Raw genomic sequence first — 15745 nt, forward strand, 5'->3', positions numbered from 1 at the left:
TGCAAAAATCAGGCCCAGTAGAAATATGATCGCACCATTTTTTAGGTTTTAGTTCCTAAAAATTCAGGTCAAAGACTGACTAGACAGAAGAAGGGAGGCAGAGAAAGATGAAACCCAGGACATGAAAGGAAAATACGAGTGAAATGTATGTAGATTTTCTATCATCTCAGTTAAAGGAGAGGCTGTCAGTGTTCATTTTTCCCATTCTTAAAAAAAAAAAAAAAAAGTCCCTTTAAGCTTTTGGGTTAAGTTTATCATTTAGAGTTAAGAATATAAAAAGGGGTCAAGGAGAAAAGCAGAAGTATTACACCACAGCATGAAGCTTTTCTATTAATTTATGTATAAATGTAAATAAGCCACATTGGTAGGATTTATTATGTTTCCTAAATACACCCCACAGCTCAGGAAATAGTTCAGGGGTCACTGGGTGAGAGACGGAGGTTGGCCATGGGTACAATAGACCACCGATATCCACAGCAATTATCGTCTATAAGTCGAACATCAGATCTGGCTTTCTGATGCCCAGATTCTGCTGGTTTATAGAACATGAGCAGTAATGGCAATAACACTGTTCCTTGATTTTCAGGACAGTCTTCTATCAATTTCTGAGTTGGACAACAGTCGCCCTAAATAGACAACACAGGCATGATGGATTCTGAGTCCCTTACAGTGAGGTGATTTGGTGGAAGCTGGGGGTCAGTGTTGGCAGGATAACCACAGTGCCCTGAGATGAGGTCTGAAGATAGTTGGACCACAGCTATCTCTGGATTTTGCCCAGGGGAATGGTGAGAAATTCAAATTTGCAGCTCTTGCTCGACACAAAAAAAGTACATTATATAGTTTCATAACCTTGTTTCTTTTTCCCCCCTTTCAAAATGTCTACTCACTTAAGTCAGCCTAAATGTGAAACCATCAATTTTGAAGTTTTTGCCACTTCCTTCACCTTTTGGAAATCAGAGCATGTCTTCACCTTTAGCCTATTGTTATGTTTTTCTTTCCTTCATTTTTAAAAATAACAACTTCAAGACAAATATCATATGATATCACTTATATGTGAAATCTAAAAGAAATGATACAAATGAGCTGATTTACAAACCAGAGATAGGCTCACAGCCAGAGCAAACAAATGCTTTCTATGGTTACCAAAAGGGAAAGAGGGGAGAGGGATAAATTAGGAGTTTGAGATTTACATATGCACACTACTGTACATAAAATAGATAAACAACAAGGACCTACTGTATAGCACAGAGAACTATATTCAATATCTTATAATAATCTATAATGGAAAAGAATCTGAAAAAGAATATATATTTTTTATATATATATATATATAAAACTGAATCATTTTGCTGTACACCTGAAAATAACACAACATTGTAAATCAACTATATTTCAATTTTTTAAAAAAAAGCAACTTTGTTGAAATAGAATTTACTCACCATAACATTTACCTATTTAAATTGTACAGTTGAATAGTTTCTAGTATGCTCACAGAGTTGTGAAACTATCAGTATCATCAACTTTAAAAATATTTTTAGCCCCCAAAGAAACCCTATACCCATCAGTGGTCTGTTTTTCTCCATTCCATCTCCACATTCCCTGGCAATTACTAATCTACTTTCAGTCTCAATGGATTGGCAAATTCTAGACATTTCGTATGCATAGAATAATACTATATGTGGCCTTTGTGACTGTATTCTTTCACTTAGCCTAATGTTTTCAAGGTTTATCCATGCTGTAGCATGTACCAGTAATTCCCTTTCTTTGCTGAATAAATAATACTCCACTGCACAGATATACCCTCTTACATTTATCCATTCATCAGTTGTCAGACATCTTGATTGCTTCTATCTTTTGACTATTATGAGTAATACTACTGTGAACATTCAGGTACAGGTTTAGCATCCTCATGTGAGATTAACCTAGATTGGAGAACTGGGCTTATTTAAAATGACTGTATATTTTCTAACCAATTTCTTATCCAACTCAACTTTAATTTTCCTCTATAGAGCATTTATTTTTTCCTATTTCTAGCAGTTTCCATCAATTTCTTTAATGAAGAAAATGGAAGCAAGACAAGAATTAAATACCTTTCCTTTATTTTATCATTTTCTGCTCGATGCCCCTGGCCTATCATTGGTTTCAAGCCTCTGAAAAACCAGTGTTCCACAAATAATATTTAAGACAGTCAGTAGCTTTTAAACTTCTGGCTGACATCCACTGGTGGAAATGTCCTGAACACTGCAATATAGTACTCACGTATGTGTCTATTACTCTGAAAAAAATCTTTCACCCTGCTTCTCTATTCTTTCCTATTCTACTGTATTTTTTTCTATTATATTTTTTTCTGAATTCTGGTCATGATACATTACATTTATTTCATAAACACAGTGACCCATAGTTCAAAAAGCAATGGTTTAAAAAAATATTGTTTTAGATGGAAAAATAACAATCTGCTATCTTCTTAAAGAATCTAGTAGAGTTTTCTTAAAATTTCCCAAAACAACTGTGTTTAATTAACACAATGATCAAATAATTCTTAATTAAACCAAACCAACTTATCTAATACTTTATTTCACTCACATTTCTTCCTCCGTTAACATTGAGTTGACATTCATTTCTTGGTATTTAGGGTTGAATTGGATCTTTGTCTAATTAATTTTCATTTGAAGTACAGCAAACCAGAAATGATGCAAAGACTAACAGAGACTCCTACAATATTTGTATAAGCTAATATAAACTTCTCTTCTTTCAGTAAAATATTGTGGCCCATATTTATCAAGTGATTTGCATTAAGAGTTGCCAGTATTGGTACTAAAATCCAGGACTTCTGATTCCTAAACCAGGCCTACTACATCAAGCTTTGATGGATAAATTTCTGATAGTGTGACCAATCAGATGAAAGCTATTTTCATAAGAGGATATTATTAATGCATATGTCTTAATTAATATTTCCTCTCCAAAGTCTGTTTGCAATACTAGCTAAATTGAAGTCAACTAATAAAAAAAAATTTGTGTCCCTCAACAAGGTGCCATTATGTGAAAAGAGTGCAGAAAGAAAAATGAAATAATACATTATTGATTTTAAGAAGTTGTTTTCACAAACTCTCCACACTGATTTCTTTTTAAGAGCTAAATGCATCATTTTGAAACACTCTCTTACCATTTCCCCATTATTCTATAATGTTTGTTTTGTTAAGAGTTGCCTACATCTTCAGTAAAATCCGACTGAATTCTACTAATGCTTTAATGTTTATAAGGAACCTCCTATGAGTTACATTATATTCTACCAAGTAGATTTGTTGAGGTCCTAACCCCCAGTACCTCAAAATGGGACCTAATTTGGAAAAAAAAAGAGATTACATCTTTATAGAGATAATCAAGTTAAAATTCCATCATTGGGGTGAGTCCTAAGCCAAAAGACTGGTGTCCTTACAAACAAGAAAAGTTTGAAGACAGACACACACGGGGAGAATGCCATGTGAAGATGAAGGCAGAGATCTGAGGGATGCGTCTGCAACCTAAAGATGCCAGCAGACTGCCCAATAGTAGGTGAGAGGCATGGAGGAGATGCTTCCTCACGGTTCTCAGAAGGAACCAACCCTAATGACACCTAAATCTAATCTCAGACTTCTGGCTCCAGGACTGAGATAATACATTTCTGTTGTTGAAGCCACCCAGTTTGTGGTACTCTGTTACAGCAGACCAAGAAAACAAATACAGTGCTTCTTCTGGAAAACTGAGATAATCCTGATTACATTAATTCTCCCTCACAAGTTAGCTCTTGACCCTCAAGTCTTCACAGTCATGAACATTCATCAGCCCTGGGGACTTCAGTCCCGCTCACGGCTTCTTTCCAGCCCTGATGAAGGATGCGCTGCCTTGCACACCAAAGCTCCCGTCCCTCAGTTGCTCACCAAACTTTTCCACCAGAAGTCCTACCATCACGTGTAGGTAATTGAGGCTGATTGTCTGTCCTCTCATAAGCCAGATAAATCTGAGCTTTTCTGTTCTCATCCTCAAAACCAAGTTCAGCATTGTAATATTTTCAAAAGAAACCCAAAGTGAAAACCCAAATCTTTAATAGTCAGGTAGATCTTTTGGGAAAGTTGTGTTGATGGAGAGGATCAAACACCATACACAGTATGACTCATCGCCCTATCACTTAGGTATTTAATCATTTGTTTATAAACCTGTCTCTGTCCATTAGATCACCTGCTCTGTTGTATTTGTCTTGTACCCTCATGTCTAGGACATTACAGTGTTCGGGAAATGTTTCCTGATTTGAAGACATATTGCCACATACACGGATATTCTGATTCAAGGTAACTCCTACCCACTGATCCTGATTTTGTTCACTAAACCACATGGAAGAGGTATAACCTATTTCACCATGAGAAACTTTAAAACATATAATAACAAACCAGTCCCAGTGAGTATTTTAATCTAAGCCTTACCAACTAGCCCAAGCATTCAAAAGCATTTATGAAAAGTTCCTCACAAAATTGACTTCCAGATTCCTCGTCATCACCTTCATCTTTACATTGGGTAGCTAAGAGCACTCTCTTTTTTCCTACACGCTGGACTTCTATAAATGCAACTTCACATCTGCAGGTCCCCCAATCGGCGTTATTTTACACACTCCTTCCATAAGGGGACCACGTATATTTCCACATAGTTTGTGGATACAAACATCACAAAGGAGATAGTCTATTAGCATTTCATTAAAAGTGTTTCTGTGGATGGCAACTGCCTATTTTCTGCCTTCACTGGACAAATGTTTAACCAGCTTTGAACCCACCGTCTCCTTCCAGTTAATACATCTATACTGAAAAACCTCATCAAATTCTTTCCTTGCTAGAACTATGGTCCACCATGTTTATCGTATTTCTCTGTTTTATGACAGAGAGAAGAGAGAAAAGAAAGAGAGAGAAGGTTAAAAATTGTTGAGATTAACTTAAACTTTTATCCCTCTTGCAATGACTGTTTTGACAGATGTTTCCCTGACTTCTCTTCACTCTTTTTCTTCACTTTTCAAACGTTTAATCCATTGGATTCACATAGATTCTTTCTTCAGCTTCATAGTGTTTCCCGTAAGGCACTCAACAGTCTCTGTCGCTGAGAATGAATATTTATCCTAGAAAGGACATGGGATTTAGGTGTCTGTAGCCAATTGCATAGAATTGTGACCAAATTCATTCACTTAAGCTTAATCTCTTCATGTTAAACAAGTTTGCTTTCCCCTCTTTAAGAAGAGATGATTATATTTGTCTGTTACGTGGAGAAGAAACATGTGAAACTCCCTATGTGGATAAGAGAACACTCTCCTCCCACTGAGATATATAGTGAATATATATATATATATATATGGTTTTTTAGGGCTTTCTGAGAACATTTTAGGGCTTTCTGAGAACCAATATATAGTATGAAAGTTGAAAAGAGTTCATAAACTTGCTAGCTGCTCTAATTGAGTTCTACCTATATGGAGATGTTACAGAAGTAATAAGGTTTGTCAAAGATCATTATACCTAAATGTACCTACTCATTCATTCTTGCAGTTATAAAAACATATTCGGCACTATGCTCACACTGTGAGAGATATAAAGATTAGCCAGACACTGATTATACCCTTGAAAAGGCCATAGCCAATTACAGAAGATGAAAGAGTGGATACACACTTAAATAAGAAGAGATGAGGAAGGCCCTACGCTTGGAGACACAGTCACATACAAGTGTCAAAATTAGCTCTGAAAGCAGAATAGGACCCAAATAATTAACAATGCAGGAAGCCACTCCAGGAGTGAGAATAGAAGGAACAAAGTCTCCTGGGCAGGAAATCAAGGAACTCATGACAGGCATATCCAGCTCATTCCAATTAATGAAAGATCGACATGACGCTGTGCAGCTGGGATGGGATGCTGTCATGCATCAAACCACATCTGCAGTCCAGCACGAGGAGGAGAGCCATTTGTGCAGAAGATGGGCTTCCAAGGAGGGCATCAGAGTCATGAAATGGCATGACAGATTCATGAGAAATTACGTGTGCTTATTCTCGTGATTTTTACTGAGAGACATCAGGCAAAATCCCCAATTCTCTAAAGGTTGCCGTTAGTTGAAAGCAAATTGAAAATTCTGTGGATGCCTGAGTAATGCCCTAGATGATCCCCAAATATTTTTTTAAAATTGTGATGCCCTTAAGAAAATAAAATTCCTAATGGGCAACAACTAAGTGTGGGCATTGGTAAGATGAGGTTTCAAACGTGAACTCTGCCATTTATGAGCTGTGGGGAGTTTACAAGTGACTTGACTTCATCTACAGCATATTTTAAACAGTGGGGACGCAAAAGAAATGCTCTGAAATCCAAACTAACCGACTGGTATAAGATGCATGACATGCATAAAATCTTGGAAGAAGTCGGCAATTTTTTCCTCCATGTTCTCTTTCTAGAGACGCTTAGAAAGGGAAAGAAATGGAATGTATAGGTGAATTATTTCAGATCTTGCTAAGGACAGGAGTAATGGTGTGGATGAGTTCTGATGATGTTTTCCTCCACACAACAAATTACTGAAATGTTAGCTCTCTCTATTTATATGTGAGATGCATGGCCAACTTAAAAAATAAAAGTCCTCTCCTGCCTTAGGCTTTCCAACCTTCCTCCTTCATTGGATTGGTACCCTTTCCAGAGGAGCAAGAGGAAAAATGGACAAGATGGTGATAGGATTGTCAAAAGGTGTAACCCATCACTCCTACATAAAGAGAGGACAGTTTTCCAGAGGAAGGTACAGGACATCTTCATGTAGGCCAGCTCAGTCCTTCTAAACTGAGTTTCTATTTGTTTTATGATTCTACTAGATTTCTTTCCAGCAGAGCAAGTCCTTCCGTGTCCTCAGAATTTCTTTGAGAGTAAGGGCATCTGACGCCAACCGAGTCCACCTTCTGTGAACCAGGAGAGGTTCACTCTGAAGCTAATGAGCCCAGAGCCTCTCACTGTCAGAAATATGCACTTAATTTTATATTAGTATAAAGTACAAGCATAAAATATCCTTAATTCATAGAGGATTCCCTAGATGATATAAGCTTCAAGCCCTAAGAAGCCCCTGAATATACGATATGAGTGTCAACCCCCCTTTCAGCTCCTCCACTGGCCCCCCACTCCCTACGCATGAGGTGCCGATGACTCTGCCCAGCTTTCTCCTCGGGCTCATTTGTCTTCCTTCTGTTCATCATTGCCCCCTGTGGCATTGCTTTACGCCCTGGGAATTTTATTCAAACTGTTCCCTCTAGCTGGAATGCTATTTTCCCTGAATTGCCCTTTCCACATTCAACTCAAAAGGCACTTCTGCAAAACTCTCACACGGTCTCTACGTTGTCTTTAATCCAAACTGTACTTCCAGAGTCCTTTGTCCATCCTCCATTCTAACTCTCTCCACACTGACTCAGGAATACCTACTGTGTGTCCCTCCTCCGCATCACACCAGGAGCAGGGAGCCCGTCTTTAATATTTCTTTGTTCTGGGAGCCTAGCACGGTGCCAGGCCCAGGATGGCGCTCATACGTAGCTGGTAGAATGACTGGCTCCAGGATGCCTCTAAAGACTCTCGTTTTAGTTCATTCTGTCCTAATGTCACCGAGGTTAGAAGCAGGAGGAACGTCACTGAACCCGCTCTCCACCCACAACCAAATTTTAATCTTTTCTCTGTAATCCACATCATCAGCCCTCCAGCTCTTATCCACTATTTATTACAGTCACAAAAAAACTGTTTCAGAATAATTTTGCAACATCATCTCCCCTTCCACAAGGAAAGGCAAAGGCAAATTTGAGCGTAAAAAGTAAATGCTTTGGATGAACGTTTTCTACAGCATAAAGGTGAACTGAATTTGCTTGGCTTCTGTCTGATCTAAAGGAAGCTGGGCAGTTTCACTGGTTCTTCAGTGACTACCTCCATCCCACATGTGGGCACAAGCAAGTGCTCTGAACCCAGCAAGAAAGAAGGGAATGGCGAGCTGGTTTTTATTCCCACCAATGACTGATTCATTCAGCCAATCATTTAGCAAACAATTATTAAATATCCAGTGTGTGCCAGGTACTGTTCTATAATCGGGGATGTAGAAGTTAACTAGACACAGTCTTTGCCTGGTCAAGGCATCTAACATTCAAAGCAGGGAGAAAGCCTTGTGATAAATACTTATAGTCCAATTTAGGAAATGCTGTAATAGTGAGTGCTTGGGGTGGACTCACGTTGAGATAGACAAACAAAGAGGAAATTTCTATTGTATTTTGGGAGATTAATACAGTTTGAAATTTAGATAAGATAGACATCATAAGGAGTTTAGACTTTATCTTCAAAGCATGGGTATCCCTTGAAGGGTTTTAAAAAGGAAGGGCGTGGTCTTTAGAAAGATCACCCTATTGGAAAAGTAGGAAATAGAAAACAGATGCCAGGCTGGAGATGTGGAGGGCAGTCAGAAGGAAGTTTCATAACCTAGACGATAAGTTATGAGGGTCTGGAGCTAAGAAAGTAGGAAAGGTCATGCGGGAAACGGAAAGAACTTCAAAGATATTTAGGAATAAGAATCCATAGGACAGTGTCCTGGTCGAATGTCAACAGTGAGAAGAAAGAGTCATTAAGATGTTTATAAGGTTTCTAGCTGGCACTGAACTGGAAGGTAGAGGAAGACCTAAGCAAGGGCTAATTCAGGTGAGCCGACGGCAGTCTGGCCAGGGAGAAACCAAATGACTGGCAAAGAAGAAACTTACAGTCACCTTGGAGAAGCCGGGAGGAAATGAAGTTAAATAAAAGCTTATAAGCTTATAAAACCAGACCAACATGTAATGGGATAAAGAAATAGATCAGGAAAATCAGTTCCTAAGCAGATTTGTGCATAATGAGAAGACACAAAGCGTCGGTTTTTATGCTGATGCTGCTTCTGTGATAGAGAAGGTCTCCGTTCCCACAAGCACGTACATCTTTCCTGTCTGTCTCCCAAACAAAGACCGAGGGGATTCTCCCGGTAAGGGCGGAGAGTTGGGTCTGTTTCTAATTGGTGGACCAATCTCAGCAATGAAGAACCTGGAGCAGACAGTTCTCAGGAGTTGGGGGTTTAAGTAAGCTTTCTTTACAGGATTATGCATGAGTAGCAGACCCCAGAGACTTGGGAAAAAACATTCTTGAGAAACCAGCTTCATCTCCAGACAAAATGTAGGAATGGGGAGCACGGTTAGGGACCCCACTGCTCACGGGGCTGAGGATTCCAAGTCCGAAAGGACAGCTGTTTTTAACACCCATAGGGATGTTATAAGAAACGGACATTGTAAGAAAGAGCTACTCAATCAGATGCTGTGTCAGTAGGTATTTTATGACTCACTTTCAGTGACTCGGTTTTTTGGCTATAAGTTGGGAATACCAGTGCACATTCCTTCAACTGCGGCCAGAATTAAATGAGATCTGAAGGACCCAGTACGATGCCTCACACACAGCGAGTATTCAGGGCTGAGGACTGCATTTCCCTTGATCAATCGTTCACTTTGTTTTGTTGTGGTTTGTTTGCAGATGGATTGGTCTAGGCTGGGGGTTAGGGATGAGCTTCCCACTGGAACAATTCATGGAACCAGTTGTGAAAAAGTGGCACCAGGAGGACCAAGGTGAAGGAGTTAGGTCACTGGGCTGAGCAAATCAAAATTTATAAATAGATGTTTTCTCTAAATGAACACCCTTTCCTCTAAAGAGAACAGCGACGAGGCTGGAAAGTCACCACCAACGTTGTCACGCGTTCTAATGATGCAGAATCTCTGAAACCTGGGACTATGCCAACAGAGGAGACTCAGAATGGCCAAGGCTGGCCCAAGGGCAGTGATCAACTCACCAACCATCCTGAGACAGGGCAATTACTCACATTTTTATGGACAGCTAATTGCTAAAGCAGCAGCTTGCTTGAGAGACCGAAGCATCCTTTTGGATGCAAGCTGTGTAATGAGGGAATTGCTTGACTAAGCAAATTTTGGGTTAATGGAAAACAGACCCGTCTGTCACCAGGAGCAGCGTCTGCCCACATTAAGATTAAATTGTGTATATTGCTGACTGCCCTACATTTTTGCATCAAAAAAGAGAGCCGAGAGATGACATTTGCAGTAATTTGGCTAAGGGCTATAGCAACCTAATTAGAAATGTTCAGTGCTACAAGTTCACAAAATTGTATTGTGGCAATTGCTCTTGAAAAATTCAATTCTGAAAATGCAATAAGCAAAACCCGAAACTGGTGGATAGCTTAGCACACGTTCTGAGAATGAGTTCCTGTGTGGGAAGCAAGAGCACAGAAAGCCCCAGGCCCCCAGGGCAGTGGGAACGGAGCCCTGGTGGGCTTGTGTTCTTACAGCCAGATCATCCTGTCGGGGCCTGCCTCATTTCTGGCTTCTTGAGGTCCTTCTGCACTGAAACCGTCCTCCTCTCCCTACCCCAGGCCTCCCCTTCCCTTCCCACGCTGTCTCCAGGACAGTGGTCCCTCGACCTCAGTTAGGATATACTCAAAGGCTTGGTTAAAACACTCAATCTCTTTGGATATGTGCTTTATCATGAATTCACTCAGCATATGTCTTTGAATGCTCACCCTGTGCCAGGCACTGTCTACTCATCAGGTTTCAATACTTCAAGCTCCCTTTAAGAAAAACCATGATCAATGTTATGCCTCTAGCCACAACAGCGCCCTGGATGCCATCTTCATGATGTTTACGATGAACGTGTAGTGACTATGGATCGATTTTTTTGCTCTAGACTAATGAGCCTCAAACTGAGTGCACGTCAAAATAAATTCAGGGAACTTCTAAAAACATAACAGGGCTTGAGCCCTATACTAAATCAACCAAAGGAGAATCTCTGGGGTGAGGTCCAGGCATCTTATGTTTTAAAAGCTGCCCAGCTGAGTCAATGTGTACCTCGGTCTGAGACCCACTGCGCTGCATCACTGAGTCTCAAACTTGAGTGTGCAGAGTCACTTAGAGGGTCAATGTTGCATATTCTGGGGCTTCAGATCTAGAAAATCTGATTCAACAAGTCTGGGGATACAGGACTTGATACTTTGAGAAACTGCTCTTGAAGCAGTCTTGAGTAGGCCAGAGGATTTGAGGAACTTAAGCTGGGCCTTACCCTTCTATGCTGTTTTACATGCTGGTCCCTCAATCCACTCATCTACTCATCCTTCAAGACTCAGTGTCCTCTGTAGAAATTTCATGAGTACCTTCCCCATTGTGAGTGATTGATCTCTGCCTTCTTATTTGTCTCTGAATCCTTAGCTTCTGGTCTTCTTCCTAGTATAAAGTAAAAGACTCTTAATACACAGAGAATTGAATGATTCACCTTGGGTCAGGGTGACTACTTGTAGCCCTAACCTGGTGGCTCAGGGAAGACAAACAATTTCTTCAATCTAAACTCCTGTCCAGGCATCCTGTCAAGTATCCTAGGACCAAGGCCTCTGGACATCATGTCTTGTCTTATCATCATGGGAGCTAGAGTCCTGGCCTTAACCTTTAGCCTGGTATCTGGATCTGATTATTCAGTAACGGACTTTACTAAATGAAGTTTCTTTTCTACGTTTCTAAATTTCACCTGTGTATCAGTCAGCTTTGCTGCAGTAACAAATGACTTCAAAATTTCAGTAGCTTATAAAAACTGAGTTTTATTTCTCAATCACAATGACAGGTGGGCTGAGTGACAACGTGGCTCTGCAGCTGCTCCAAAATCCAAGATGAAGGAGTATGGATGTTTTCTTGGCAGAATGAAAAGAAGACAGAAATCATGATCCATTTCATAAACCTACCATTACATCACTGGTTCTTCAAAACTTCACTAATCAAATCAAATCATGGAGCCAAACCTGATAATGAGGCAGGAGTTCTACTCCCACAGAAAGGCTCCACAAGTCACATGGCAATGGACAGGATGGCATAATCCTTTCATGGGGAAGGGAAAGCAATGAGCTACACCAGCTTCTGAGATCTCAGTCATGACAAAATCCCTGCCTCTGAAACTAACCTCCACCTTCATGTTAACGCTAATGATACCAATTACATTGTGTGCCTACACCTTCCAAATTCTGCCTCTGGGACTATACTCATTCTGATCTCTCTGCTCAGCTTCTTTGTGGGAACATGTTTCTCAGGTTTCTATTGACTTCCAGTGTGTCTCTTCAACATAATAATGTCATGTTCAGCCATGTTCTGAAACAGAGGTTGCTTGTGGGCAAAATCCAGGCTGCTGCCTCTTCTGTGCAGCCCGTGGCTCTACTCTAGCGAACTAGTATTTTGAATCATGAAAAGCCAGCCAGAGCTCCTTCCACTCCAGTTTTTCATCCTTACCCTGGACTTGCCTCCCTGGCCAATGGCTGAGCCTTACCTTTGGCCACACCCTGGAGCACTTGCCGCCAACATGTTGGGATGTCTGCTGTTTGGTAACTGCTGGGCACTGGGTGGTGGAATCTCAGTTGGAAGACAGAGGAGTCTGGAATCTCAGTGACTAACTCCAGCCAGCCTCCCTGGTTAAGAAGGTCAGGCTCTCTGGAAGGAGAAAAGGGTATCGGGATGTAAGTCTCCTTGGGACCAGGTAAAAAGTGAGGGATACAGCCTGATTCCTGGCCCCTCCACTTGTGGCTGCTCTGAAGATGCCTGTCAGGAGCTGGGCCCAAAGCATGCTCATCACCCCAGGTGGCCCTCCACCACCCCAGGCAAATAGGGCCAGAAACAGAAGGAGTTTTCGCTTTTGTATCTCTTATTATATCAGCATCCACATAACATCATCAATTTGGCCTCTTGGCCTCCAAAGTCTAAAATATTTACCATCTGAACCTTTAGAGAAAAAAATTTGCCAACCACTGACCTAAAATACAACATCTCTTTTAAAACGTGAGCTTCAAAACTGTTTCTGAAAACGGTCCCGAAGACTCTGTGTTTCACTCCTCTGCCTGCTGCAATCGTTATAAAATGAGTATGAAACTGATTCCATCCAGGACTGCCGATTTCTTTTTCGCTTTTCAGTGTGTCCCGGGAGAATAGCTCCAGGCCTGCGGAGTCTGCTGCTTTGTTTTTCTAGGTACTGATTGAGACATACGGTAAAAATAAATAAATAACTAAAGTGGTGAGGAAACAACAGAGGCTTTATTTGTGATTATTAGCATTTGCCAAAAGCAGTTTCCCCTGGATGTGTTTAGACCACCAGTGTAGCTGCCCCTCAAAGTGAATAATCACACTCAGCTGGCCAAAGGGCCCTCCGTTGCCACCTTCACATGGTTGGTGCCCTGGCCATCAGTGGTGAAGATTTGCCCCATGTCCAGGTACAAACATATCAGATCCTTCTTGTTTCCTTCCTTTCTGATGGAGGAAATGGGTTTAAAGGCATAAAGGAGACTGGACTTAGCTCAGCTCATAAATTTCCTTCAAATAAGCACACGGGAGTGGACTCATATCATGCAGTGGTTACAAGACTAGGTTCTCCTACTGCCACTTAATTGTTACCTGGTTTTGGGCTGTGCCTTGGTTTTCTTGTCTATTGCCTATTATACTAACTGGGTTTAATAATAGTTCCCATCTTGCAGTCCTCCAAAAGTGTTCATTTCTCCCTTTCACTGCGTGGTGCTCGGGCCAAGGGTCTCTCAGTTAAATGAAGCAGGCTCACGGTTCAACAAGATGAAGAGGCTGTTGATGAAAATAACTAAAATGTAAGGTGGGAAGGGAGGCATGAAGAAGTACAGAGAAGATGCCACAGCCATTCAGAGCAAGAAGCCGCACGGTTGCCTGTCCTGGACCCCAGAGCTGACATCTGGAGCCACGCCATCTAAATAGGAATCGTGCAGGCAGAGTTGGAGGTCAAAGGAATGTCCTACAGACCAAATGGTAGAAGCAAAGGCCATAGAATTTCAAAGCTGAGTCCCAAAGAGCACCCATTTTATAGAGGAGAAAGCTCCGAGATGAAAAGGACAAGCTGTGTCATGGGGAATTAGCCAGATGGAAGACTCCTGAGGAGGTTTGCATAGTAATATTGAACACAAACTGTAGGAGCTTGTACGACATTAAACAGTTCACTCACTAATATAGAAATACATAGCTAAACACAAATATTGGCACTTTGGAACAAAAAATGTATGGTTAAGAGAGACTCCCCTAGCAAGTATAGGGCAATCATGAAATACGTTCATCTGGTCGATCCAGATCATGGGCACCTTCCTGTGTGTATGTTCGTGTGTGCATGTGTTTATCCAATATTGCCTAATCAGTGACAGCCAAGAATAGAAGGAAACAGTCTGAGTCTGAAGACCTGAGTTGGTTTCTACTTGCAACAACTTCTAGCCTGTGCAACCTTAGGAGGGTTGCATAGCCTTTTTGAGATTCAACTTCCTTATCTACCTAAACAAATGGCCCAGCCCTGCCTATTTCACTGAGTGGTTGTAAGGATTATCAGAACAGAAAGGTCAAAGGTGGTTGTTTTTTCTCTATGGAAGTCTGCTCAAGAGTGAAATACTGTCATTACTGGGATCCACCCACCCACCCGCACATATATGGCTTCAATTTTGCTGCCTGTTTTTGAGAGAGAGCCTACACTTGGGGCAGGACATCATAGCAAATGAGCAGCAGGACCCCTGGCTGGGCTACTCTGACCCTGAGCAGTTCACCTGATGCAGGGAAAATGTTTCAAATAACCTTGGAACAAGTGATGAAGAAGCTTCAAGTGCCCAAGAAGGCTGAATTTTTCAATGCTTTTTACAATTTGAAAAAAGGCACCAGTTTAGCAGTTACCAACCTGGTTATACATTGGAATCACTGAGAGAAATTTTCAAAGTCCCACCTGAATAGTGATTAAGAAAGTTTCGGATAGCTCGTAAGAATCTGTTTTTAATTCACCCCAGGATGTTGGATGTGTAGCCAATTTGAGAGTAGCTAATCTATTCGTGCACAATTTGTTTCATCCAATAAGGAAGCAGTAGCCTTTACAAGCAGGACTGTTGGTTACAAACCCTTCTGTCTAAAAATATTTTTCTCAGTGCATCAAGACAAAGCCCCAGCAGGATTTTTTTTAATAGTTCAAAGATTGCTATTTCTATACATTTTTTAGGATATCTCTGCATTTGAAGCTAAGGGAATAAGCTAAACTTACACATCTTGCCCGAGTGATTTGTTTCTACAACAGCTTTTGATCCTTTTCCATTGATCAACAAATTATTCTCAAATCTAGAAACTTCATCAACCAATCAACCAATGAATCAATAAAGTCACTGTTTATGACTATTGGCCAGAGTTGTTTGTGTGAACTATCGTGATGTATTTGGGTGAGGGTGGAGAGGGCTGTATTAGATGTGTGATGGTGTCGAAGGCAAGAGGAGGGAGTGATGTCAGAGACACGATCCATTCTGCCTCTGATACAGCAACGCCCATCTTCACTAGGTTGCGATAGTGACACTGGCTTCATGTGGTTAATGTGTCTCCGGGGGAAATATCTGTTGGGGGTGGAACACTTATATATTAGTGTTCGCCCACCTGGACTGGGGACTTCTGAGACCGAGGGGACAAGGACAACCCACTCATCTCCTAACACTTTGGTATTTATGTTTCATTGTTTGTGTGACAGGACAAACCCTGAGAGGATGCGTTCAATCAACATGTCCTTACTAATAACTTCAGAGCATAAGTGTTCACTCTTTCCATGTGCTTCTTGGTGATTCAGTGGCTCCTGATGAACCAAATAACTTGATGCAAATCCAGTGC

This window comes from Camelus ferus, chromosome 15, assembly GCF_009834535.1.
Source record: "Camelus ferus isolate YT-003-E chromosome 15, BCGSAC_Cfer_1.0, whole genome shotgun sequence".
Lineage (NCBI taxonomy): Eukaryota > Metazoa > Chordata > Mammalia > Artiodactyla > Camelidae > Camelus > Camelus ferus.